At 37.0% G+C, this 5,232-nt stretch overlaps 1 protein-coding gene across 1 annotated transcript in view; it reads right to left on the bottom strand.

Annotated features, from left to right (window-relative positions):
* The window catches only part of myo15b (myosin XVB), a 29,820-nt gene that overhangs the window by 22,827 nt on the left and 1,761 nt on the right, over positions 1–5,232 (bottom strand). The window lies entirely within an intron of this gene.

Here is a 5,232-nt window from a genome sequence, read left to right on the forward strand (position 1 = left end):
ACTCGATACTCCCTCACCTCTGCAGGATTAGCTCAATCAGACCTATTCTTAGATACCCGTCCTGTTATATACTCGTGGAACACCCACGGTACGGTCGCCCCGCCTCATTCTACATGACACACAGTTCCAAGAGTCCACAAAGTTAGTTTTTTATCAGGAGGTTTACAGCCAGCAGATGGGAGTTGCTTCGATGAGGCGGGGGTGCGGGGGGGAGTTATCAAAACCATCCCATCGCTTCAACAACAACACTTAAATCCACTCAAAGAAGTCAAGAGAATGGGTTTTCAGGTAATACACACGGGCAGCCCAAACCTGCTCTACCTCCACCAGGAAAGATTTACAATGGCTGACCCTCCCAAACCAAACAAGTGTGTCACAAATCATCACTAAACCAAACACACCTTTAACCTCATCCTTTATTACTTGTCCTCAAAGGAGGAAATGATTTCCCCCAAACAGTTTATTAGTTTAATGATTACCTAATACAATTCCAAGTTGGTTTCCTGTAAAAAAAAAAACAATTAAAAAACAATTTTAAAAAACGCTGCAATGTTAAGAACCGTACAGAGGCATTTGATTTGCTCTGAACTTTGCATTCAGTACCTTTAAAGCAGTTTGTTAATACTCATTTGGCAACAACAAAAAAGACTCTAAAGACATATTCTATGTAGCCATCTGCCACTAGAGATGATATAGACATGACATATACATGATAAAAATTTGACCCACTCTAAACTGCTGTTGTTGTTTACACACATATTTGTTTTGGTCAAACAGGTCAAACTTTAAATTGGAACTCACGGGGCACTCGTTTCATTTGAGTGGAAAATATTATATTATCATTCTGTGTTATTTACCAGACTGCTCAGCAGCACGCACTGGTCAAATAAACATGTTATCAGAGGTTTTCATGCTTCTCTTCATGATGGTAATAAGATGTTATGAGGTCGTATTTATTGTGATTTAAATTCGCCTAGTATTTAGATTGTTGTCTACTGATGTTCATAAATAAAAAGTAAAAAAAGAAATACTCAAGGGTGAGATTTTCTGTCTACTGTTCTTGGGATCACAGTGTTCGTCAGACAGTAGAGGTTGGGAGGCTGCCATTAAAATATATTTATTATATGTATCCAGTCATTCATGATCCCCAAAAGATAAATAACTAGCACCACTAGCAGCAGCATCAAGCTGAACTTAACTAGTAAAATATATTGACACACATGGATAAGATTCAGCATTTATCTGGACTTTTTCTCTCACACCTGCAGATTAAAATCTTCGGTCCAGAGCGGTGCTATGTTAACTCAAATACTTAAGCTCAATATTGAGGAACTTTTCCTCTATTGTTATAACCAGTATACATAACACAAAGATGGACATTATAAAAATTTTACTTTAGCATACAAATATTGTACATTATTATAGAATAAACGAATACAATGTACATTAAGTGGTTGAGATTAGTTTCAACTGGGTAACTACAACAGCAGAATTACAAATCATCAGTAATAACTAATGTAATACAACATTCTTTCAGGTCTGCATACTGAGTACTTTCAATGGAATATTTTTACATCATGGTTTTGCTTCTTTCACTCAAAGGAGTAATTAATACCCTTAAATGCAACACAGTGGCCCTGTACCAGATTGAAATACTTATTCACTAAAGGTGGTGGTCAACGATAACAGTAAAAACATTTACATCAGAGGACCATAATGTTTTTTGACAAACATTAAAGGCCCAAAATTCTGAACTACATTTTGCATAATGGAACTATAATGCCTCTTAATTAACAGGAATATTCACCTCTCTGCTTGGTGAAAGACAACAACTCCACATGGACAAGTATTAACACTGGCTATCTGATGGAATATTGTACTTGCCAAACCTAAAATGAGATATAGCTGATGAGATATAGCTGATTTCATCACGATGACATCATTAGGGTTATTAATATTCAAGACTAATCTCTAAGACATTTTATCTCTTAAACCTAAAGTAAAGTTATATTAATTACAATACAATTACATCATTATATTAGTTTATTTGAGTCCTTTTCATTTTATACAACTAAGGTAACACCTTTAAAAAACATATTTAAAAAAGTAATTCATGTTGTGTAGTTACAAACCAAAGCAATTCAGGTGTAGCCCAAAGCTACACTTAAAATAATTATGGGATGAGTTAATAAATAATATGTTGGTTGGTTCATAATCATTGTTTTTTGTCCATTTTCCAAAACGTCCACACTTAATAATAATAATAATAATAATAATAATGTATGTGACTATAAAAGAACAGTACGGATTGAGGATGACACTTTTTTTTAATGCAGTATCACTGTGGTCTATAAGAACCCCCCAAAAATGTATATTTATAAACTCTTTATATTTCAACATTATCTAACATAACTTTCTACTGGATTATTGGCTTTTGCTATCGAAATATAATACATTTTGTTGGAATTTAAATTGAATGACAACTTGTTATTAAACCATCGTTTTCAAGATTCTAATTCTGTTTATACTGCATCCAGAAACTGCTAATTATTATAGAAATTATAGTTTCATGTCAGTTCCTCACGAGGGAAAGTATTGGGGATACAAAGCGTTCCCTATATGACTCTAAAGTGAAAAATGAAAATTGAATAAGACCAAGAGTGATGAAAAATGGAATTTGACAAAATGTAGATTCAGGTTACGGGCGAGAGAAGTGAGCATGAATCAGTTCTACTACAACTATGCAATCAGCTAAAAGTGCTTCATTTATGTTGTATCTGAGTTAAAGCACGCTGAGGTCACCTCTCGTCCCAAAATCCATCTGTCAAAACTTGTTTTTCTGTTACTCACACTTACTACTGAGATACAGCTCAGCTGACACAGGGCAGCATGACAGCTCCACTGTTCATAGTCCAAACCTCATAAAACAATAACACCAAACATAACTGAGGCTCTGTGGTGCGACTGGAGCCAGAGAACCAACACAACGAGGAAAACTGTCGCTTTAGTTTAACAAAGAGATGAAAAGCAGGATGAAGGAGAGGAAAAGAGACTCTGGACTGTTTTGAAACCTAATGCAGACTATTGCCATCAGTTCCTCACAGTGTGAATCGTTCTTTATATAAAATAAACTAAAAGGCCAAAGACAGGTTTTATGTACCTGATAATGATGTGGTGGGTAGAAGGAGAGGCGGCCTACCTGTCAGAGCGTGGAGCTGGACGTCAGGCAGCGGGCTTGTGAAGGCGGAAGGAGAGATGCAGGCTGCTTCGAATTTCACCGAGAGGTTGAAGTCCAAAACCGGAGTGTAGATGAGGGTGTGTGTGTGTGTGTGTGTGTACTCAAGTATTCATGATTAATGCACGATAAGAGAGCTGGTTAAAGGAAATGGATGAGAGTTTATAAAGGAACTCGTTACCAAAGCTGTAATATGTTACGAACGCACCCAGTTATGCATTCCCCTATATAGCTTTCTTTTCTTTTTTTTCTTTGACACATTTTAATGCCTTCAGTTCTGACTGTACGATTTTCCTTGTAACTATATTTTAAAACTCCAACAAAACAAGAACGACATTTGATCATATCTTAACGTTATACTGATCAATTTTCACTGTAATAACGTAAACATTGTATCATAACAGGGTGTTTTCATGCTATAAGCTGTTTTCATGTTATTACTTACACAAACGTATCACATTGCGCAACGTGATTTCTTTCCTTGTTGCGCACATTTTTTTTACCACCTAGACTGCAATTTCATAACGAGATGCAGATGTTGGAACAAGTGAGAGGTGAGCATACCGGTAAATGGAGTAGTATGTCTCATCTACAGAATTACATTTGCCAAAGTTCTACATTTTTTCATACTTGGGTTGAGACTCAAGTGCAAATGCGACCCAAAGTAACGCGGCGATCAGGAGCTGTGCCACCCAGCCACAAGGGGAAAAGACATGACTCTTCTAGCCATCGCTCGACGTTAACGGGTAACAATTTATTCCTGTGGTTTGAATGCAGCCTAATTCCTGAGATACACCAAATTCTGTGCCGTACGCGAAGGTGATTGATCCCATTCATTTCTTCTTGGAGAGCACACGGCAAGCTGACTGATTATTCATGCAAACGATGTCTGTCCATAACACTACACATTCACCATAACACTACACATTCACCTACACTCATACTGATGGCAATTTGGGGTTAAGTTTCTTGCCCACGGACACATTGACATGGTCTAGCTAGGCAGGGGTTTGAACCGTCAATCCTTCGATTGTAGGACGACGCATGAACGTGAACTGGGTTTGTCATTTCAAGATAACATTAGATTACTTTTTTTTTTTACATACAAATTTTGTACAAAACAAAAACAATTCCATTCTTATCCACTGTATCGAGTTGGCATATACAACTAGTGTCAACAAAGACAAAAGTGTTTTTTTAAATATGATTTGGGTGAGAAAACTCATTTGATTCTGTAAGATGAGGTAGAGAGCTCCAATAATTTGGTATCGATTTCACGGACCATGGTAAAGAAGTCATTTGAGACTAAATGGAAAAATAAATTACACTTTGACCCCAAACATGTCAGGGCGTTATCGCAGAGAGATTCTATTGCAACTCGTGGAGGAGCGTTAAGCTCTGGTATTGTGTAAGAGGTTTTATAGCACAATAAAGTTTTGGTAACAGTTGTCAAGACACCCAGCCAAGGACTCTGCAGCAGTCTCTCTCTGTCTCTCTCTCTCTCTCTCATCACAAAGTTATAGCTATTTTATATTATTGTTTTTTTAAATTTGTTTTTGTTTTATACGATGTTATATACCTTGTAATTATATATTATAGTACAACAAATTACAATTTCACAATCTATTTTATAATGTAATTGTTTTTCACAAATACACTACATCAGTGGCCAACCCGTCGATCGACCGGTCGATCTCGGAGACTTTCCCTGTCGCTCTTCAAAATAAAAATAATTTTATCAACCGACCGTGGTCGCATTAAAACTCTTCTCTGTATCGCAAGCAGCAGAGTTTCGCTGCGCGCGCAGACAGGTGAGCACACACAGACACACACAGACACACAGACACACACACACACACACACACACACTCAGTGGACAGAAAGAGAGACATAGCGGCGATATGCTGCTTTAAAATATCACTATTTTAAGCTATAAGCTATAACTATTAAAGCCTAACAGTTCATATATGTGGGGGTCAAGGCAAACATCAACAGGC

This window comes from Clinocottus analis, unplaced genomic scaffold (assembly GCF_023055335.1).
Source record: "Clinocottus analis isolate CAN_PGR_092001 unplaced genomic scaffold, fCliAna1.0.p SCAF_19, whole genome shotgun sequence".
In the NCBI taxonomy this organism is placed as follows: Eukaryota; Metazoa; Chordata; class Actinopteri; order Perciformes; family Cottidae; genus Clinocottus; species Clinocottus analis.